We start from the raw sequence: 24,902 nt of genomic DNA, 5'->3' as shown, positions 1-24,902 counted from the left end.
TTTCCCCTCCTTCTTGTCAGTCTCCTTTATTACTCATACAAAACACTTTTACTTCATATCACCAATGTGTGGAGTTTTTTCCCCTATACAATTCTTCACATCAGCTGATTGACCTCTAATTTAACCCAATTCTAACACTATCTCACAGGGAAGGACTCAGTCCCATAAGACTGTCCTCAACCCCCACTTAAGTCCCAAACCCAGATTGTCATCTGGACTTCTGACCAACCAGCTTATGGAGTGAAGGTTCCAATGACCCCCTCCTCAGGTTCAATTAATTTGCTACAGGGGCTCACAAAACTCAGAAAAACATTTTAGTTATATTTACTGGTTTATTATAAGAAGATGTAATAAAGGGACATCCAAATGGAAGACGAGTGGATCAGGGTATGTGGTAAGGGGTGGTGTGGGAAATTCCATATCCTCCACATGCTCACCTACCTAGAAGTTCTCTGAATGCTTATTATTGGGATTTTTATGAAAACTCAATTACAGATTATTAACTCCATTTTCAGCCTTTATTCCTTCTCGAGAGAATGGTAAATGGGGCTGAAATCTTCAAGCTTCTAATCATGGTTTGGTCTTTCAGTGACCGGCCCCCATCGAGGAGCCATCCAGCAGCCACCCAACCACCTCACTAGAACAAAAGATATCCCTATCACCCAGGAAACTACAAAGGTTTCAGAAGTTTTGTGTCAGGAACTGGAGTCAAAGACCAAATATCAGAACAAAGATGCCCCTAATGCTCTTATCACTCAGGAAATTACAAGGGTTTCAGAAGCTCTGTACTAGAAACCAGGGGGCAGAAACCAATATATATATACTATCCATTATTCCCCAGGAGACAATATTATTCTGTGTCCAAATTCAAATTTCCATGGAAGTTTTCCAATATTTTTTTAAGGAAAGCTTTAAGGAAAAACTGTGAATAGTATTAATAACTTAAATAACACTATATAATGAAATTAACAGTCTTTCCCTACGGCAATTTTGGTTTAAAAACAGTGTAAAATTACATTTCTTAAATTCAGTGTAGTCAATGATAAAATTTGATTTTCTTTCTCTTTATTGAGGTATAATTGGCATACGTTGTATTAGTTTCAGGTGTATAATGTAATGATTCAATATTTGTACATATTGCTAAATGATCACAGTAAGTCTAGTTAACATCTATCACAATATATAGTTACAAAATTTTTTCTTGTGACAAAATCTTTTAAGATCTACTCACTTTGCAACTTTTAAATATGCTATACAGTTTTATTAAAGACTATAGTTACAATGCTGGCTATAGAAAATTTGATTTTCTTCAATTATTTTGAAACTGAGTGAACACACTAAGAAGAACTCACAGGAAAGGAAAAACAGGAATAAAATTAAAATAAGTATCTTATTGTTAGATATCACTTATATTATTATGGACTGAATATGTCCTCTCAAAATGTAGCCCTAACACCCATTATAGCTGTATTTGGAGATGAGGCTTTTAAGTAAATAATTAAGGTTAAATGAAGTCATAAGGAGGAGTACCAATCCAAGCTCCCCCTCAGCCTCCCTTCCTCAGTGCTTACTCCAAGAAATGGCCAGGTAAGGACAAATTTGCTGTCAGCCAGAAGAGAGACCACCAGAAACCAAACCCTGCTGGACCTTGAACTTGGACTCTCCAGCATCCAGAACTGTAAGAAATATACTTTGGCTTAAGTCATGTAGTCTCTGATATTTTGTTATGAAAGCCCAAACAAATATATACCCCCTAAAAATGTTGTTTGCTGTATATAACTAGAATGTTTTTCATATCCCAGACTAATTTCTGTATTTTCTTATTTTCAGTATTCCAAATTTTACCTTTTTGCTTCTCAGTGAGAACTAATTAACACACATAATTTCTGTTTGTTTGTTTGTTTTTATTCACCCAAGAGCTCTCCACTGGATAAAGTACAAATTTTACATAATCAATATTTTTGGTAAATACATATAATGTAGTAGCATTCATTAAACTTCTCAAAGCAAAATAGTTAATTTCCAACCATCTCTTGAACTCACATTCATCTAATTTGCATCACTTTTTTTGAATCACTTTTTTTAATGTCAGTTAAGTGATGTGAAGAGAAATCGAACACCAACATGTGAAATTTCAGATATCTGTGTTTTCTCTGCCATCAAAGGGGACATTTCAGTGATGTTGTCCATAAGTAAATGCTATGGTAATAATTTTTATGGAAGGATAATAAAATTATTTTCATATCTCTATATGCCAGTAGAATATATTTTCTTAGGAAACAATTTAATCATTTTAAATTAGTACATATTTTTGAAATCAAAAAAGCTATCCAAATCACTCCATGAAAATTCCTTCTAAAACATAAGGATAAAGAATATTTATAGTTAATTAAATAGTTACATAAATGAATATTAGCCTAACCCTTTAATTTGGGGAAAATATGATTTGGCTAAAATGTATTTTAAATGTTTTGCTTATTTTTCAGTGATTCATATATACAGAAAATACATTTAATAGTAATTTTATTTTTTATTTAAATTCAATTAGCCAAGGGATAGTACATCATTAGTTTTTGATATAATGTTCAGTGATTCACTAGTTGAATATAACACCCAGTGCTCATCATATCAAGTGCCCTCTTTAATTCCCATCACCCAGTTTTATCCATTTGTGCATTTATTTATCTATTTATGAAAGATCTGGAGCATTTACTATGTGCCAGATATTGTGTGAAATACATGTACTATAAAGGTATTATGGTGGAATATAGTCCTTGCTGTGATATTTTACCTGTATCACTTGTAATTAGACATTGAGAGCTTTAAGAAGACAAAATAAGCGCTAACAATTTTGCATGCCTATCTTAAGAATAGTTCCCAACACCTGGTAAGCAACTAATAATATTGGCCAAACAGATAAACAATTTGGCAAATAAGATAATAAATTAAATATGAATAGACAATCTATTATTGTCTATATTATAAAATAAATAACCTCACAATCTATTACAAATGCTATAAATTTGAAAATAGGTATGTTGCAATCAATATTGATGTACACAAGGATAAAAGGGAAAAAGATTAAGAGAGCTGTTAATGAGTCTCATTTAAGAAATTTCAAAAAGAAAAGAAACTGCTTCCATCTTGTCAGATTCATTCAACTGCACATTTTCTCATAAGACTAAACACACCAACTTGGAGAGAGTCAATATACATTGACCACCTTCTTCCATTTCCTGGATTTCTCTTTTGTGATTTCTACCTGGCTTCCAATCAATTTCTTGGATACGTGAGAACACCCTACTATCTAGCAATTTGAAGACAGGATTTTAACCTGGTGACATCCTGGGTATAATATTATCCTGGACATCTTTTGCTTTTATCTATGTGATATCCACTTTCCTTTCTGATTATAGAGCTTCTTCATCTCTTAGTGTATATGGTTCAGCTTAGGTTAGGTTATACATCTCCTTTGATACAGTGGTTAGATCTCTATGTGACCTCCTGAACTGATAAATTCATACATGGATTTATGTCAAGCTTGTAGGAAAAAGGCATGCACTTTTTATAGACTTGCTTACCTGACAAAATATAAGTTTGGTGCTGCCTCTCACCATTTTTACTACTGAATAGAAATAGCCCAGTTGAGAATTAGGTGAAAAGAAAGGCAGTGGGGGTAAAAGAAGCAGAGCTAAGGAATATAAAGAAATACTGTCCTGATAATAATATATATTGAATTTCAGATCCAGCTTTCCCTGGACTTATTACATAGGATAAATAATTTTGTGCACTATTCCCTTCATAGAATTCTAGTAAGAATTACAATCTCTCATCATTCTTGACTTAAAAACTAATTTGTGTGAACCATATGATACCAAGTTTCCTAATAAAGAATATACAACTATGAATGTCCAAAGAATTCTTTCTATGACTATGCCCAAAATGAATATCAATAATATTTTTAATATCTTTGCTAAAAATAATTTATAAAAGCTTTAAAATTAGAAATTGAAGAGGCAGAAATTTTTAATGCTTCTATCTCTATATCCAGGCAATTTCACTCATTTTTTTCCTATTGAAATATTATAGTACACATAAAGTATTTTTCTTGAGGAGAAGGCACTATAAAAGAATGTAGAAAGCCCATCCCTATCAAAAGCCAATAGCATTTTTCACAGAACTAGAACAAACAATTCTAAAATTTGTGTGGAACTATAGCAGACCCCCAACAGCCAAAGCAATCTTGAAAAAGAAAAGGAAAGCTGGAGGCATCATAATTCAGATTTCCAGATTCCACAAAGCTGTAGTAATCAAAAAAGTATGGTACTGGTACAAAAACAAACATGGAGATCAACAGAACAGAATAGAAAGCCCAGAAATAAACAAATGATGAAATGGCCAATTAATCTTTGACAAAGGAGGCAAGAATATGCAATAAGAGTCTCTTCAACAGATTGTGCTGGGAAAACTGGACAGCTACATGCAAAAGAATGAAACTGGACCACTTTCTCACACCACACACAAACATAAACTCAAAATGGTTTAAGGACCTTAATATGAGACCTGAAATCATAGAAATCCTAGGGGACAGCACAGGCAGTAATTTCTCTGACATCAGCCATAGCATCATTTTTCTAGATGTCTCCCAAGGCAAACAAGGGAAACAAAAACAAAAATAAGCTATCGGAACTATGGGGCACCTGGGTGGCTCAGTTGGTTAAGTGTCTGCCTTTGGTTTAGGTCATAATCCCAAGGTCCTGAGATCAAGTCCCACATTGGGGGTCCTTGCTCAGTGTGGAGCCTGCTTCTCCCTCTCCCTCTGCGACCACCCCTGCTCATGGTTTCCCTCTCTCTCTCTCTCAAGTAAATAAATAAAATCTTAAAAAAAAACAACAACAAAAAACTTCTGCACAGCAAAGAAAACAACAAAACTGAAAGATGAATTACTAAATGGGAGAAGGTATTTGCAAATGACCTATCAAATAAATGGTTAGTATACAAAATGTAGAAAGAACTTAAAAAACACAACACCAAAAACAAATAAATAAATAATCCAGTAAAAAAAAAAAAATGGGCAGAAGACATGGACAGATATTTCTCCAACTTACAGATGGTCAATAGAAACATGAAAAGATGTTCATCATTATTGCTTACCATCAGAGAAATGCAAATCAAAACCACAACTTAAAACTCACATAACACTGATGTTGACGATACTGGATTTTTTTTTTTTTTTAAAGAAAGGATATAGAAAAGCCATAATGAGAAAATAAAGTCCATAAATTTAAAAATATATATATAACAAAGTTAGATGTAAACATTATGGCACACAGAATGATATGAACACAGATATAGTAATTTCTATTATATGTACATATATAGTACATAATTTTCTTAAATACTTAAAATACTTTAGTTCATCTTTGTATAAGTAATTAAATTTGTTGATGCTATATGATATCATAAGTACCACGAACTTTTGTGATACCTATAATTTTCAGGATTTGTATTTTGCAATAATAACAAAAACTAACAACCTCTTCTCTATCTTTGAACCAATGTGAATACACTCACCTCCAAAACACCCAGGCCAATACTAGCAGGAAAAACTGTTAATTCAGTTTGGGCTTTCACATATACCCATTTTAAGTATTTTCTGGTCTTAGTAATACAATTTCTAAATTCTGATATTCACAAAAAATCCAAAACTTAATTTCTCAAGTTGTATATTTGTTTCACAGTTGTTTTAAGTCAGGTTCCTTAGAGGCGACCTGAGACAAAAATGTGTGTGGGGGTCATTTGCTAAGAAAGTGCTTCTGAGAGGCTGCAGTCAGGGGAAGGGGGAAGGAGGAAGGAGGACTTGGAAGCAGTGGCAACAGTGCACAGACAGGATACCACACTCCAACACCCGGGCTCCTCCGCAAAATAAGTGTTGCGTCAGAGTTTGCTCTGCCCTAACACGAAGGAGTCAGGCTCTACAGCAACTTACCTCCCAGACTCTTCAAGCTACCGGTTGCTCAGAAGAGGAATAGTAGGTGAGACCCTTGGTCAGAAAAGCACTCCGAAGATGACCCGGAAATGGTAAGAGAATCCTGGTGGATATGGGCGGAGCAGTGCCAGCGTCCTAGGCAGTGAATTTTAAAATCTCCATTTCCCATTGTTAAATGAGGTACTTGAAATGGATGAGCTAGACGGCCAAGTCAAATATAGTAATAAAAATGTGATAAAGTTAATACAATACATATTATTTTAAAATATTCAGTTAAAAGAAACAAAATTTAATCAACTGATATAACATGGGCGAATATTAACTTGAATTTAAGTGAATGAATTTTATATACATACACGTTTAATTATTTAAATGGTAACATTCTAATAATGTGTGTACATACTTTTTTTTTAAAGTGACTAATAATTGTTACTAAGGAAGATACTCATTGCTGTTACTTCATTTTAATTGGTTTTCATTCCTCTTTTTTCTCTATCTTCTCCTTCTTCCCTTTTTCTTATTATCCAATCCTTCTTTTCTTCATTCTCCTTTTACTTTAATCTTTTATTCTACACAAAATCACTAAACTATTACTATTAGTACTACCACAATCACCATCACCAAAATCATCACATAAAATTAGCTTGACACTTAATGAAGAATCATCAGGCATTACTTAAAAGTATTGCCACTATATCTTACTTTTTGTTTTGTTCTTAAAATATAGTTCAACAGCAATTACTGTTTATTTCTAAACACATCGCGTGTGCGTGCACACACACAAACAATACTAAGAGCTATGATGTAATTATTGCTGATGTGAATCTGTCCTTACAGATTCACTTGTTTTAACCCCAAGTGAAAACAAAATTGGGGTTAATAGATATAGAAGCATAGGGGGAATGTGGGTGAAGTTACCTTTAAAAATATATTTAATAATATGGATCAATAGGATCTAAGAGATCTGGAACATTCAGAGATTCTTAGGGAGGTTTGCCTTAGGCATGTCTCAGACTAATTTTGGTAGAGATATATTTTAATCACGTACACATGCCTGCATTGAGGTATTGGCTCAAATGCTTTGGAAAATAAGGCACTAAATAAATAACTACAAAAAATAGCAAAAAGTCAATATAAGAGTAAAGACATTGCTTTTTAAAATATGAGTAAACGTACCAGCAGCTTGAAGGTTTATATATGAGGTGTTGGTTGGTCATAAATTGAGGAAACACAAACTCTGATATTAATTGCTATGAGCTTATTGGTTACTTACGAGCAGGTCAAGTTCTACATTTATAAATTCCTCCTTTGCCTTTTATAATTAGCTTATCCAGAGAACTTCAACACATTCTTATCAATTTCAATAGTAAGAGCGATACTGGGGAAGTCATAAAAGCTTGGCTTTCTAACTGTGGCTGAATATTTTAATGTTATAAAGTGGTTGCCATAATAATTATGAAATTTATTTTATTTCTCATTTAAAAAATATTTTGGCACTGTTATATTGTTCCTTTATGTAGCTACAGTTTTATTTGGTTTTGGCACTGTAATGTGTTAAAGGATCTGTCAATGAAAATGATAATGACAAGAAAAACAAACATCTTTGATGTATGCCAAAAATATGTAATAATTTTATATGTAGAAAATAAGTTGCTTATCTTCAGTTGCAGTATTTTTCTTTAGAGTTAACTCACTGAAAATGAAATAAGCTAATGGTTCAAAATATAATTTGAGAAGTAATGAAGTTTGTCTGGATTTACTTTTTATTTAAGCCATGGCTAATTAGATTCAAAACAAAATATATACATTTATATACATCTGGTTTTGAGTTTATAATACACAGATTTCTTTTTTTTTAAGATTTCATTTATTTATTTGACCAAAAGAGAAAGACTGTGAGAGGAAGAACACAAGGATGGGGAGTGGAGAGGGAAAGCAGGCTTCCCGGTGAGCAGTGAACTCAACGTGGGACTCTTACCCCAGGACCCTGGGATCCTGACCTGAGCCAAAGGCAAATGCTTAGCGACTGAGCCACCCAGATCCCCCCTAATACAAAGATTTCTTATCAAATTTCCAGATGGAAAATTTATTTTTCATGCATGAATGAGAATCCTAACTTAAAAACGTCAGATAATTGACCTAGGACCATTTTTAAAATCAGATAATTGGCTCGCACTTACTTTGGGCTGTATACTGAACCAAGATGCATCTCTTCAATTTATAGAGAAATGGAAGGCACAGTTGTATCTTGTAGATACAGTAGGCATTTAACTATTGTTTTATTAAAGGTGAACTGGTTCTTCTTATTTTTCCATTTCATTTAAAACTTCAAAGCAACTTGAACAGTGACAAAACCATATCAATTTGCAATCTAAAAGCCCTTACCCAGTTGCCTTCTGAGACATATTTTAACATCCCCAGCAGTAGAGAGAGCTTGTTGTATAATTTGTGGCTACCCATAAACACAAAATTAGAGAGGTGTTTAATTGTCCACATTTGCCCCACAAGTGTGGGAGAGTTAGGTATTTTAATGACAACCACCTGATTCATTTTAAGAGTGATTAAAAAATATATATAGTAAGAGAAAAACTAGTATTATATACCTGTTTATCCTTTTCTGACGACATGTAGACCGCATTTGTTCAGAAGAGGGACCAAATTTGAGGGAGCATGATATTTAATGAAGGAGAACTACTTAACTCAAAAGTAGGAGACAATTGTGTTCATATGCAATTTAAAGAGACAGAAAGTGGACTTATAAACAGGCTCCTTCACTACCTCTGCGCTCTGTTGACCAGAACAGGATATTAAATATAGCAGCTACTCAATAAACATCTGTTAACTGAATGCATGATAGCAGAGGAGACTAAGATATGAACAACAGAGACGAGGGAAGCAAACATTACTTCTTGGTTGAATGGTGGCCTTAAAACTTTCTAGCGTCATTTAACTTCAACAAATTAAATAATATGGGCTTAATTTTCTTCATTGGTAAGATGGGGTGAGGATGTCTACTAGGGGAAAGTTGCTGTGATATTAATTGACACAGAACACAGAGTACTTAGCAGAGTTACTAAGTAATTACTTAACAGTAGTTACTAAGTAACAGTTCCCTTCCTTATTAGGATCTCAATTAAAAAATATATATTTTTCATCTTAGTATGCTTTTGTAAGCATTTTGAAATCTCTATAAAATGGTAGAAATATAGGATGCTCTAAATTGCTCTAAGGTGTTTTAAAATACAATACAGAATAGTGGATGTTCTCAACACATCTATTTGCTTTTTTGAGAATTGTTCTATTTTTTTTTTTAGTTTGCTTTCTCTGATTTACTGAGAAAAAAAGACAAACATCTTATAAAAGGGAATTCCTTATGCCTTAGCATTTAAAAAGGGGAGCTATACTATGTCATAAATTTGATCATACTTCTGTCATCAATCACTTTTTACAAGAAAAAAAGTAAAGTAATTCCATCGAGAAATTTTTTTCATTGTTCTCATACTAGCATTCTTTGTATCCAAGTTCCTTACTAGGAAATAAAGTAAATGTTCATTTTTTCTGAAGCCAGGTAACAACCCAGATTTTATCTCTTTTATTTTACTTAATCTGAAACATTATTTAATTGATTTGGGGGGAAGAAGTACCTATACAATTATAACTGTGACAATAAGACAATATATATATTACTGAACATATTTCTGGTGCTGTAGATAATGGACTGATCAACTGTATAAGTGATTTTTTTTTTCCAATGTAGACAATAACAGAGCTTTTAAATAGAAACAACCGTATATGGTAGACATCCTTTCAGTTTTCATTCAATCATCATTTCCAGAGGAAATGCATTTTCCAGAGTTGTCAGAACTCTTATATAGCCCAAACAGAAAGAATATAAATACCTATGAGGAAACTGTTCAGAGGAGGGTGGACCATTGTAAAGAACTAGAAAACAAAAGAAAAAAGAGACAAGTTTAGAAACATATATTCATGGAAATATATTTTAAATTTTAGACACAATTACCTGAAATAGTCCTTTTTAGGTCCAAAAAATCATTGCCATAATAGAAAAAGGACAGTGACCCAAACATTACTTCATGTGGGTGTCAGTGGGTTAATGGCCCCTATTAACTATAACTTTAGATCTTTAGGTTCAAAACTCTGGTTTGTCAGTCAGATGAAGGTTTTACTGAGTTCAAGTACAGAAGAACACAGGAGAGATATGAGAATCACTTCCACATATTCACTTTTTGAGGCTCAAAAATCACTTCCTTCTGAAAAGGGGAAGTAAAGACTAATTTGATTCATTCCACCCACAGTAATTCATTCCTTGAATCATTAATTCATTCAAAACATATTTTTTAAGCATTATGATTGATAAGCAGAGGAAGTTTAGTACTAAGCAAAAGAAATCTTGTCCCTCATGGAATTTACTAAAAAAATGAAAACACAAAACACGTAACACATTAAACAAAGTTATTACAAGTGTGTCTTGTGTTTTTAAAAGAAACATGTAATATGCTGTCATACTCATATTTGCATTGGAATGCAACTTTAAGTAAAACATACAGGAAAGCCTCTATGGGAAAGTGATATTTAAGTAAATCCTTAGAAACAAATAGGAGTTTTTCAGAAAAGCAAGAGTATTGTTAAAAGTCCTAGGGAAGGAATGAACTCGTGGGACTTTTCACTCTCTTTCCCCCACTTCATGTGTTGGAAGCTGAGTTAATCATAATCTTTCAGTTTATGGCACATTGTTAATACTGATCCTCCAAAAACCCCTCGCTTGTTTTACTGATTCTTTACTTGGATTCCCAAATCCAAAACTCCAGATTGTATGAAAATGTTCTAATGGGCTTAATGTTTCTTTGTTTGTTTTTATGTTATATTTTAAAATGTTTATTGACATTTTATAAGCACATCTTCTCAATTTACATTAATCATATTTTATTTTGTATTACATACACCAGCATATCATTCTTTTACTTTTTTTTCCCACTTTGCTTTTCATGTTATGATCTATATTCCTTCATGAAATTGTAGTCTGATATTCCTAATTTTTACATAGAACTCAATGGCAACCTCTATATTTTGCTTTTCCTTCCTCCAGCGATATCTTGATTATCTTTAATACTTTGATGAAGTTCTCTCATCTCTCCCTTATTTTCTATGTTGCATAACAGATTGCCTTACAAGCATGACAGCAACATTATCCTCTTTTATCCTCTTGCAGTTTCTGTAGGCTCTGCAAGGCTGGATTTTCTCCTCAAGGTCTCTCTGGGCTAAGGTCAAAATGTGGACAAGGGTTGCAGTTCTCTGGGACTCTGGGTTCTTTTTCATCCTCACTGGTTGTTGGCAGAATTCATTTCTGTGTGGTTTTAGAGCTGAAATCCACAGCTTCTTGCAGACTCTAAACCAGAATCCTGAAGGCAGCTCCTTGAGGCTGCCTCTAACAGTTCGTAACACCTGTTTTTGCTTTCTTTCAGGACAGCTGAAGAGACACTCTGATTTCTTTTTTGGCCAGTTGGGAATAACTCTGCTTTAGAAGGCTCAGATGATTAGGTCCAACCCATCCAGATTATTTAAGATCAACCTTGCCAAAAGCATAACATAATCAAAGTAGTGACTCCATCTAATTCACAGGTCTCGGGATTATGCAGGCATATACATTAGGGGAGAGGTGAGAATTCCTGGGGATCATTTTAGAATTCTGCCTATCACTGATCATATGTAAGAGTTCTTTTGTATATATGACTAAGGAGAAACTTCAGGGTCAAATGGTATGTGAATTCCAGATTTGCTGAAAAGTTGCTTGGCTGGTTTGAGGATAGCCGTTGTGACTAAAGCGTAACGACCAAACAGGGAGCATAAAAGTCAAGGCTGGAGAGGAAGGTAGGGAACAAATTCCCTGGAACCACACAGAAATGAATTCTGCCAACAACCAGTGAGGATGAAAAAGAACCCAGAGTCCCATCATGTATCATGTCCTTAGTTGTGCATCGAGATAGGTGACATATTAGTAACATCTTTTTCACTGACAAATAGACTAGTATTCTGGTATCAGACTCCTTGTTTCCCAAGCACATGATAATCAGAGCTTTATGTCTTCATTTTCCCCAGGCTATTTGATATAACTAATTGGTTTCAATACATTAGAATCTGTGCCGGTATTATGCAATGTATGTTAATATACTAATATATATTGTAATAATGTTCAATCTATACATTTTTACATAATTTTATATAATTCCCTGAAATCATGAAGCACTTACATAATTTTTATTAAAATATTTTAATCATAAATTCCTGTCTTTAATTATGAGATTTTTATGACAAAATGTCCTCAGTTTAATGTACTGCTATGTTATCCTTCAGTAAATAATCCACTGATAAAAATTTTTAGTGAAAAATACCTTGGAGAAATCATATTATCTTTTTGGGGGTCATTATCTTATTTCTAGCCCCATTTACGGGGTTAATAACCAGTTAGATTTTTTTGGATGATAATTTCTTGTAGTAGTCATTCAGAATTTGCTGAATTTGATTTTTAGGTTTATAAATATTTTATAAATGGCGGCACCAGTGCGTCTGATTATAATGGACACCAAAAGATATGAAAAAGCAAGTCATATCCTCCTGAATAAAATATATCCCCTTTTAAATATCACAAATGACATTATTTCAATCAAGAAAATTGTGATCTTATTGGAATAATACTCAGCATTGTCTAGGCAAATGATTGAAAACTTGAAAATATTTGAAGTAAAGTCATGAAAGTCTAGGTAGTTTCTGGAATGCTTTTGATTAGTTCCAGTCTTTTGGGAAATAAAGCTTCCTGTAAGATTTCAAAATTTTTCTTATCAATATTTCTATTTAGAAATTAGGAATAAAATACATATTTTCAGAGAGTAACAAAATATAAATAGAGAGAAGTGATGCTTACTTTTATGAAAATAAGGTTTTGTGTTAATTAGCAGTAAGCATGACGTATGCCTAACACAAATTAGTCATAAAACAACATTTGCTTTTCTGAGCACAAAGTTTCTTTTCTCTAGCACAAATCTTCAAACTGTATAAATATTATATCTTACCTATTGGACATTCCATCACACTTACTGTTTAAAATAAAGATTTAACTGATATTTAATTGGGCACTTATAGAGTGTTATTGCTAATTGAAAATGGTACTTAAAGCATTAAAGTTGAAACACTGGTGATTTCTCTGATTAAAAATCTATATCCGTGTGGACGTAAGATCATATTATAAACTGTCTTATGTATTCAACATCAAGTTATCCCTCAGTAACATGAGAGCACCTATGTAACCATAATAGTTTTATATTAAGATTCATATTTCTGGGCACCTGGGTGGCTCAGTGGGTTAAGCCGCTGCCTTCAGCTCAGGTCATGATCTCAGGGTCCTGGGATGGAGTCCCGTATTGGGCTCTCTGCTCGGCAGGGAGCGTGTTTTCCCCTCTCTCTCTGCCTGCCTCTCTGTCTACTTGTGATCTCTCTCTGTCAAATAAATAAATAAAATCTTTAAAAAAAAGATTCATATTTCCATCTTTATTGTAAGAAAATGATTTTCATTTAATCTTTAACTCCTAAGAATATTAAGATGCATTTTAGTACTGTTTTCTTGAATATTTTATGTTTATAATAATAAGACCACTTAATGATAGTGTTATCTCTAGTTTACAGAGAAAACAAATAATGTAGTACAAAGAACTTTCAATAAGGGGTTAGAATATTTTCTTCTAGTATTTTTCATTACAGGTAACCAGGGGCAAGGAAAGTAGTTTCTTTCAGTCTAGTACAGGAGTCATAGAGTATAGCCTATAAAACAAATTCAGGCTTCTGCATGTTTTCTGCAGTCTGAGAATTTACAAGATTTTGACTTTTTTAAAGTGTAGTATTTTTTTTTCCATTTTTAAATTGTTTTTATTTTTAAAATTTTGTTTCATTTTTATTCTTTATTTTTTACATCCACATGGAGGTATTATGCTCATATTTAATTCAGTCACGCTGGGCTTTTTTATTTTTAAGTTTTCATTTAAATTCCAGTTAGTTAACATAAAGTATAGTATTAGTGTCAGGTGTATAATTTAGTGATTCAACTCTTCCATACAATAGCCTGTGCTCAACACAGTTGCCCTCCTTAATCCCCATCATCTATTTAACCCATCCTCCTGCCTCCCTTCTGGTACCCAAAAGTGTGTTCTCAACTCTTAAGAATTCATTTATTGGTTTGTCTCCCTCTCTTTTTTTTTTTTTCCATTTGCTCATTTGTTCTGTTTCTTAAATTCCACATATAAGTGAAATCAAATGGCAAGATTTCATTCTTCTTTATGGCTGAGTAATATTCTATTGTTTATATATATAATTGCTTCCTTATCCATTCATCAGTCAATGGACAGTTGGGCTGTTTCCATAATTTGGCTACTACAGATAATGCTGCTATAAACATTGCATTGTATTCTTTGGGTAAATACCTAGTACTGCAATTGCTAGATCATAGGATAGTTCTATTTTTAGCTTTTTCTTAAAAGGTTTTATTTATTTATTTGAGCGTGAGAGAAAGGAAGAGAGAAAGAGAGGGCATGAATGGTGTGGAGGGGCAGAGGGAGAGGGAGAAATAGACTCCCACTGAGCCAAGATCCCAATGCAGAGCTCTATCCCAGGACCCTGAGATCACAACCTGAATGAACTGAAGGCAAATGCTTAACCAACATAGCCACCTAAGTGCCCCTATTTTTAACTTTTTGAGGAATCTCCATACTGTTTCCCAGAGTGACTGCACCAGTTTGCATTCCCACCAGCAGTGCAGGGTACCCCCTTTCTCCCCATCCTTGCCAACATCTGTTTCTTGCATTGTTAATTTTAGCCATTCTGACAGGTGTGAGGTGATATTTAATTAGTATTTTCCTGGTGATGAGTGATGTTGACCATCTTTTCATGTGTCTGTTGGCCATCAGTATGTATTCTTTGGAAAAATGTTTGTTCATGTCTTCTGCCCATTTTTTAATTGGATTATTCATTTTTGGGGGACTTGAGTTTTATAAGTTCTTTATATATTTTAGATATGAACCCTTTATCAGATATGTCATTTACAAATATCTTCTCCCATTCCATAGGCTGTCTTTTTTTTTTTCCCTTTTTATTTATTTTTTCAGCGTAACAGTATTCATTCTTTTTGCACAACACCCAGTGCTCCATGCAAAACGTGCCCTCCCCATCACCCACCACCTGTTCCCCCAACCTCCCACCCCTGACCCTTCAAAACCCTCAGGTTGTTTTTCAGAGTCCATAGTCTCTTATGGTTCGCCTCCCCTCCCCAATGTCCATAGCCCGCTCCCCCTCTCCCAATCCCATCTCCCCCCATAGGCTGTCTTTTAATTCTGTTGATTTCTTCTTTCACTGTGAAGGAGCTTTTTATTTTGATGTGTTCCCAATAGTTTATTTTTGCTTTTGTTTCCTTGCCTCAGGAGACATATCTAGAAAGACATTGTTATGGCCAATGTCAACGAAGTTATTGCCTGTGTCCTCCTCTAGGATGTTAATGGTTTTCTCTCACATTTAGGTCTTTAATTCATTTAGAGTTTATTTTTATGTATAGTGTGAGAAAGTGGTCTGGTTTCATTCTTCTGCATGTTGCTGTGCAGTTTTTCCAACCCTATTTGTTGAAGAGACCATCTTTTTTTCCATTAGATATTCTTTCCTGCTTTATTGAAAATGAATTGGCTATATAGTTATGGGTTCATGTTTGGATTTTCTATTCTGTTCTATTGACCTGTGTATCTATTTTTGTGCTAGTACCATACTGTTTTGATCACTACAGCTTTGTAACATAACTTGAAGTCTGAAATTGTGATGTCTCCAGCTTTTTTTTTTCTTTTTCAAGGTTTCTTTGGCTTTTTGGGGTCTTTTGTGGTTCCATACACATTGTAAGACTTGTTTGTTCTAGCTCTGTCAAACATGCTACTGGTAGTTTGATAAGGATTGCATTAAATGTTTAGATTGCTTTTATTAATATAGACATTTAAACAATATTTGTTCTTCCAATCCATAAGCATGGGATGTTTTTCTACTTCTTTGTGTCGTCTTCAATGTCTCTCATCATTGTTTATAGTTTGCAGAGTATAGGTCTTTCACTTCTTGGGCTAGGTTTATTCTTAGGTATCTTATGGTTTTTGGTGCAATTTAAATGGAATCAATTCCTTGATTTCTCTTTCTGCTACTTCATTGTTGGTGTATAGAAATGACACAGATTTCTGTACATTGATTTTGTATTCTGTGACTTTACCAAATTCATTGGACTTCCAAATTTATGTTAAATCAGTGGTGAAAGTGAACATCCATGTCTTATTCCCCATGTCTTGACCATAGGGAAAAAGCTCTCATTTTTTCCCCATTTAGGATGATATTAGCTGTGGGTTTTTCATAAGTGGCCTTTATTATATTGAGGTGTATTCCCTATCATTCTTCCTTTGTTGCAGGTTTTCATCATGAATGGATGTCCTACTTTGTTAAATGCTTTTTCTGCACCTATTGAAAAGATCTTATGGTTCTTATAATTTCCTGTATTAATTTTATGTGTGGTATGTCACATTAATTGATTTTCAAATATTGAACCACTTGATCATGGTAAATGATTCTTTAAATATACTATTTAAAGTAGGTTTGCTACGATTTTATTGGGAATTTTTGCACCATGTTTATCAGGGATATTGGCCTGTAGTTCTCTTTTTTAATGGAGACTTTGTCTGGTTTTGGTATAGAGTAATATTGACCTCATAGAATAAATTTGGAAGTTTTTCTTCCTTTTCTATTCTTTGGAATAGTTTAAGAAAAACAGGTATTAACTCTTCCTTTAAGAAAACATTTAATGTTTGGTAAAGTTCACCTTTGAAGCCATCTGGCCCTAGATTTTTGTTTTGGGGGTTTTTAAAAAATTACTGATTTAATTTCTTTGCTGGTTATTCATCTGTTCAAGGTTTTTATTTCTTCCTGTTTCAGTTTTGGTAGTTTATGTTTCTAAGAATTTATCCATTTCTTCCAGGTTGTCCACTTTGTTGGCATATAGTTTTTCATAGTATTCTCTTACAATTGTTTGTATTTCTTGGTAATAATTGTTACTTCTCCTCTCTCATTTGTGAGAGCAGAAATTAATGATATAGAAACTTAAATAACACAATAGAACAAATCAATGAAACCAGGAGCTAGTTCTTTGAAAAAGTTAATAAAGTTGATAAACTCCTAGCCAGACTTCCCAAATACCCTGATGTTAACTAAAACATAGCACTGCCACTCACAAAAAGAAAGAAAAACAAACAAAAGTAAGCAAAAATTTACTTAATTTTCTGGTGTCCCTGAGTTTCCTTGCCTCCCTGTTTTTGTTTTTGTTTTGTTTTGTTTTTCTTGCTCTTTTCATAATACTGAATGTCCTTCTTATGGTTTCCAAATGTACAAAAGTCATTGACTCACCATCTTTCCAGCCTGACTCAAATCTCCCTTCTTTTTCTCTTAATGTTTTACTTTTTTACCTATATGGGATAAAGTTTTTGTTTCCTCCATTCCTTTCCATTCTAAAATATATCAATTTCTATCTAATCTGACAAGGGTTTGTGTTTGGATCTTATTTATTCTAATAGATAGAAAAAACATATTGGGAAAAAACATTTAGGCAGCAGCACTTGGCACAGTAGCAAGCATGCTAAAAGCATGGGTATGGCAAATTATGATTATTTGTTAAATGAACAAAAATTTATAGCAATTTGATGAGTATTATCATATTATCACATAAATACAACTCAATTGGTATTTACTGTTATATTTTACAGATAAACTATGTTAATGAGTGTTCATTTGATTTTGTGATCCTGATTTTATTCACTGTGTGACCACACACACATACTCACACACACACACACACACACACGATATATTTTCTTCATCTTTGATTCCATATTTGTATTTCACTACTTGGGTGGTACTTTCATAATCTGCATACATAGGAAATAAGTTGCACTAACAAACTATGTAAAGGCTGCTGCTTGTACTTTCTCCATTCTGGGTATTGAGATCTTTACTAGACTAGATGTTTTTCTTGAACTAGCTGATATCGTTAACCATCATTCAAAAGGTTTTGATCTTGGGATTTATGCATATCTCAAAATGGATTGTTGAAAAAGACTGAAAACATTCCAGTAATGAGAAATAACATTTTATATTAAGGAATTAAAAAAATATATATTGAGCCCTGATATCAATATCTATTTACACCAGTAAAGGCATAGTGATCATCATTAACCACCGTTGTCTGACTTATTCTTGCCCTAATCATGAGAACTATGCCATTTGCTATCTCATTCACTTTTTAGTATGCCATTATTATTTAAGACTCTTGATCTAAACTGTGCTCTGTCTGTTTAAAAACTTACTCAGAACAGCTTTAAATTACTGAATATTTAATACAGATTCATATAGAATTCTCTTTTATTCCTATATATTATTTTTATATTTATTATATTTTTATATTTGGTCTTCTTTATTAAAATGATTTCGATTTGCAGCTCTGTTCCCTTACCTTATAGATTTTATTCCTATATGTCCTTTATTCTCTGTCTTCTTTTATACACATATTCTTCTATGTGTTGTAGGGACTGGGAGTGATTTTTCAAATATTGTTTGACTGGAAGAGTCACATTATATTTTGATTATAAGTGAAAACTGATTTATTACTTGCTACACCATGTCGATATTCATGTGACACCACAAAATATCCAAACAGGTAATTGATTAATGGTATTAACAATTAATGATAATCAATCATAATTTTATACAAAAGGTCAATATAAATCATAATGTCACATTGGGAATTAGAGCCTCAACATATGAAATTGGGAAGACATAAACATTCAGTCCATAACAATATCATTTAAGCAAACATATAAGAAAGGGAATTGCGCTCAACCCTGAAAGCTGCCAGCTGATTTGGGACTAAAGGACAGGATGGTGTTCTCCTGCTGAGCATAAAAAAACTTCACAGAGCATCAGATAAAAACATAAGATTGCTGTATAAGCATGTCCATTTACATATAAAAACAAAAACTCTTTGCAAACCACACATATAATGAAAAAACTTCTTTTTCCTGTTAATTTGTCTGTTACTTCTTTAGTGACTGCAGATTTAACCTAGCTCCAATTTGCCCATCCACTGAATGAAACTAAATTAGCTGATGTTATAATTATCCTTACTTTCTGAAAGCATCAAATTCAGAAAACAAAAAGGAAAAACAAACAAACAAATCACTTTCTTGAACCATCTCCAAAATACCCCTATCATAGGCCCAAATCATGTAAAAAGCAGCATGGGAGCCTCTCACTGATATTCCTCCCTCTTCCCCACCTTTCCTTCTCATTGGAGAAAGTGATCAACCCAAAAGTGTTTGGCTAACTGTGTGATACTAGGGGTCTTTACTTGATGGACACAACACTGATAAGTAAATAATTTATTATACATATTTATATTGTATTATGTTAAATTTATTCCAATATAAAAATAAAGCATTCTTAAGCTTTTCCCATATTGATGTTATGTGACCACAGAATTAACAGGTCTGGAGTAGGTCATGTAAAGTGAAACAGCTTTGAACCATTAGAAAATACACTGCCTCATTTTTTTTTTTTAAGTTTACCCTGAAAAAAAAATTCATTTTAAAGCAATGAATTGTCTCTTTTATTATGATATAATGCCTTGAAAATGATGAACCATATACATAACCCCCTTTTAAGAATCTATAAAATAAAATGACATAATTCAATAATATATTGCATCCAAAGCTATTTGAAATATATTGTTCTGTGAAAAATATTTTCTTTTTAAAATTCTAGCAGCTAAGACATTAAACTGACACAAATAAATAGCTTATTTGTCTCAAGTGTCCAAATGAACTATAAAGAAAATCAATTTTGGCTAAACAAAAAACAGATGGTAAATAATGTGATTACATTAAAACAACTATGATGGTAGTCACCACATAAAAATAAGTACTGGGCTTCATTTTCTCAAGTATGAATGCTGTAGACTGGAGAAAAGAATTATCACAAGGGAATGAGAGTAAGTCTCATGTAATTTCCTTTTATTGCCCTCAGAGAAACCAGCATTATCATTATCATAAGCAGATGAGTAAAATAGAGCTCTACAATAAGTCATAATAGAAGAAGATCATTTAGAGAAAGCAGTAACATTGTCATTTTCTTTGAAATCCTTGAATGTGAATGAAAACAAAGGAGGTCTAATGAATATTTTAAATGAATAGCTTATTTAGTTACCTGAACACAAAAGATCTATTATCCAATGGCTTAATTGACTGTGTGTGAGTGTGTGTTTATTAACAGCCCTGCTTATTGCTATACTGCTGCAAGCATTCTTCTGCAGAGTTTAAGTTGTATTCCTGATAGTCTTTTGATTTGATTCAAGCTCTCCAATGTCTCACAACACTGAACAGAAAAATAACTATTTCTCAGTGGAACAAAATGAATACAAGACAAAATATTGCCACAATATTTATTATAATATGTCTTTCTATATTCTCATAGTTGCTTGGGGATTATTTGGGAAAAGGATTTAACAAAATTTTTAATTATCCTGAGCAGTCAAAAATTATGATGTTCTGTATTATTTATATCAAATTGGTAATATAGTCCTACATTTCTGAACTTCTAGTTAACTTGGATTTATCAATTCTATTTTACCTTTTGCCTTTTTTACTTCTAAAAAAAGAAAAGAAAGAAAATGAGGAAGAGAAATAAAAGAAGATTAATAAGGAACCTAAAGAATAATGAAGTAATTTCCTTTACAAAAATTTAAAAACAAACTAAGTAGTAAAACTTATATAGAAAAATAAAAATATGTACTGTATATCTTTCACAGATATGCAAAGCTAACATCAATGAAAGAAATAGAATACAATCTTTAATTTGATTTACAATAAAAAAATTTGCAATTTAAAAAATTCAAAACATCAAAAGAAACATTCAAAAGAAACAGTAAATTTATCATTATCATTCCAAGGTTTTGCATAGTGAGGAACACCAAAAATACAATATATCTGGTTATAATGGTAAACAAAAATGGAAGGGGAGAAGTTGGAGATGAGAATCAGAGCAACACAAAAATGAAGAACAAAAGAAAGTTACATCCTCACTTATAATTTAACTACCCCTCCTGATTCTTGTTATTTTTCTTTGCTTAAATCAAAAATTATTTGCTTATTTGTTTTTGACTTCTTTTATATAAAACATCTTCTCAAACTACTCTTTCTAAATATGCAGTTTTTTTCCTTGGCTACTTTTCAGGAAGAATCTTTGTTTCAATACATCAACACAACACCTTTTCTACATTTTCCTATCTACTTTTTTGTATCTTTCCAATTTAAACTCATTTCTTTTCTTTTTATTTAATTTTATTTTATTATTATTTTTTATAAACATATAATGTATTTTTATTGTTTCTTTTCTTTTGTTACTTGTTCTTCATGATACCAATTGCCACAAAACTCTTTTCTGTTTCATCTGTTCTGAAAATCTATTTCGCTGATTCTTCATCACTTTGTTAGGTCCGTGGTCAAAGGAACGAGACTGATACAAAGCGAAGGTCAAGCAAAGCTTTATTTCATGCCAAGCATTGAGAATCAAACCGACCATTCGGGGGACTGCCTGTTACAGAGAGGGCGACCTCTCCCTGCCTTACAGACTAACTTTTATAGAGCAAAGACCATGTGGTTGAGCCTGGCCACACACAGGTGGCCAGTGAGATTGTTAACACACAGAGAAAGCTGTACAGTCATGCTAGGTCACACACGGGTGGCCAATTGAATTACAATTCACCCCATAGTAGCTATTTGAACTAGCCTATCACCTTGGTCAGAATCAGTGCCCAAAAGGCGGGGCCCACACTCCTTGGTAGCTAGGGAGACAGTATGCACACCCCACTGATTGATGTCTCCACCTGGCCCAACGCATCCCTGCATTCAGGCTGTTGTCTCCACCTGACTTGACCTGCCTTTGTATTTGGGCTCTGTTATCAGGGACTGGTCAATCATATTTTACTGGTTTCCCAGACTTGCTGGGAGGTGTAAGTAAGTCCGGGGGGGGGGGGGGGAGCAGGGTCAGTTTAAGTTTTACTGCATAAACAACAAAATGGCTGTTCTACTGAGGTGGAGCCGCTCTGACTAAATAGGCCCTTACACACTTCATATAAAAATAACATAATAACAGAGCAGTTACTAAACCATGAAGGCAGAAAATAAAGGTGTATTTAGTACTGTTCACTCTCAAACACTATGTATCAAATCTAAGTATCCCAGGTTTCACATTAACTTTTGCAGAGTTATTTGAAGGGGAGGGATGAGGGAGCAGAGGCTAGGAGGGGACAGGCAGAAGCTGACACCCCACAGCCACCTCTCCTCCAACAGGATATTTGAGACATTCCTCAGGCACTCCTGGCTGCCCTGAAGGAAAAACAAGTAGTTAACTTACTGAGATCAAAATCCTGGGAGTCTCTCTCAGTTTACAAACATCTTAGCAATTTACAAGAACAAAGCATTTCTATCAAGGCTTAGCTTCCAGAAGGAAATGTAGATACAATTAATTATCCTTATAATCTGCAGCCCATTGACAGACACTTCCAGCTGGCAAAGTGTAATGTTCCTCCAGGAAGCTCCCAATTATTTTACTGTTAATGCCTTGCTAGAAGGAAAAACAACTTTGACAATGGCAAGGCCTCTGGTATGCTATAGGTCTTCTTTAGCATATGAAAGTTCTTTTGAAAATCTCCCTTTTCCTTACCTCCCCCAACTCCTAAGTATATAATCAGCTACCCTTTACCCTGGGGCAGTAGCTCTTTTTGCCCTTGAGTCCTGTCTCTATGCTTTAATAAACCAACATTTTGCACCAAAGGCATCTCAAGAATTCTTTCTTGGTCATCAGCTCCAGATCTTACCCTGCAGAACCTCACCTATATTCCAAAACCATATAAGGTAGCATGGAAGTTCTTTTATAGTAAAGCCTTTATAATCTGTAATAAAGTGATCTATTCCATCCAGATATGTAGTAAAAATGTCATATTGCTATGATATGCAAATCTCTTTAGGGAATATCTATATTTGATGAGAGGAAGAAGATGATATGATAAAATCATGGAAGGTAATTTCTTCTTCACTTTATGTATTCTTTTTTTTTCATTTTACTTTATTATTATTTTTTAAGATTTTGTTTATTTATAAGACAGAGAGAGAGAGAGATCACCAGTAGGCAGAGAGGCAGGCAGAGAGAGAGGGGGAAGCAGGCTCCCTGCTGAGCAGAGAATTCATGCAGGGCTAGATGCAGGGCTCGATCCCAGGACCCTGAGATCATGACCTGGGCCAAAGGCAGAGGCTCAACCCACTGAGCCACCCAGGCACCCCCACTTTATGTATTCTTGTAGTTTGGCTAAGAGGTTTGATTTGTGGTCTCCCATCTCCATGTTCTGGGCTGGGGGAATAGCCACAAATTTGGATTATTTGCAGAGAAGGAAAAAAAAATGGCAATTCATGCTGGTTTCTAAATCTTCCACCAGGAAGAATCACATTTCATGGGTACTTACATTTTATTAACTAAAGCAAGCTATAGCTCTGTCTAACTTGAATGAGGAATTATATCACTTCAAAAAAAAAAAAAAGATTTTGAAATATGTGGCATGTAACAAATACTTAGAGCCTTATATAGCCCCTTCTATGGTTAAAAATTTCTTGATGTGAGGCAATTTAAGTATATATCTAAGAAATTTTGTTCTGTCCAAATCCAGATAATATGTTTAGGACATTTAACATAAAAATAGCCACTAAGATGTGGCACCTGGGTGGCTCAGTCAGTTAGTGTCTGATTCTGGGTTTAGCTCAGGTCATGATCTCAGTGTGATGAGATCAAGCCCTGAATGGGGGCTCCATGATCAGCAGGAAGTCTGGGATTTTCTCCCTTTCACTCTCCCTCTGTTCCTCTTCCTCTGCACTTCCCCTTCCTTCATGTGCTCTCTCTTTCTCAAATAAATAAATAAATACATAAATAAATAAAATCTTAAAAAAAATAGCTTCAAGGAAAATCCTCTTTTTTTGTTTGTAAGTAATAAATGCCCACTTAAAAGAATGGAAAAATGAAGAAAAATATAAATATGAATGTAAAGGTCACTCACAATTTCATAACAAAAAAGAAGATGATAACATTTTGATATATATATTCTAGAATTTTTAACATATGCATTTTCATATATCTTTTGTTAATGAAAATAATGGCTTCAGATTTTCCATACTGTTTTGTTTTGTTTTCACCTAGTTTTATTCAAAGACATCTTTCCAGGCTGCATATAATTTTCTCAAAAGCTATAAAATGGCTAAGCTTTTGTCATTTAGATGGCTTCCAATAATAATAAATTACGAATTAGTGAAAAATCTAACCCTCAATGTAATGGTATTAGGAGGTGGGGCCTTTGGTAGGTGAATATGTAAGGAGGGCATGCCTTCATGAATGGCATTAGTACCCTTATAAAAGAGACCCCAGAGAGCTCCCTTGCCCCCTCCCAAGAGAGAATGCATAGTGCATCTATACAGCAGGAAGTATGCTCTTGCTAGACACTGGAACTCTTGGTACCATGATCTTAGCTTTCCCAGCAACCAAATATGAGAAATAGATCTCCCTTGTTTATAAGTCACTAGATCTATTCTATCCTGTTATAGCAGCCTGAGTGAACTAAGACAAAGTCTATGTCCAGACTTTCTAATCCATTCCCTTGATCTCTTTGTCTAACTTTACATGAAAACCATACTTTATTAATTACTGTAGTTTTGTAAAATGTCTTGAAATAAAGCAAGGTGAGTTC

Source organism: Meles meles, chromosome 4 (assembly GCF_922984935.1).
Source record: "Meles meles chromosome 4, mMelMel3.1 paternal haplotype, whole genome shotgun sequence".
Taxonomy (NCBI): domain Eukaryota; kingdom Metazoa; phylum Chordata; class Mammalia; order Carnivora; family Mustelidae; genus Meles; species Meles meles.
This window is presented reverse-complemented; position numbering follows the sequence as displayed.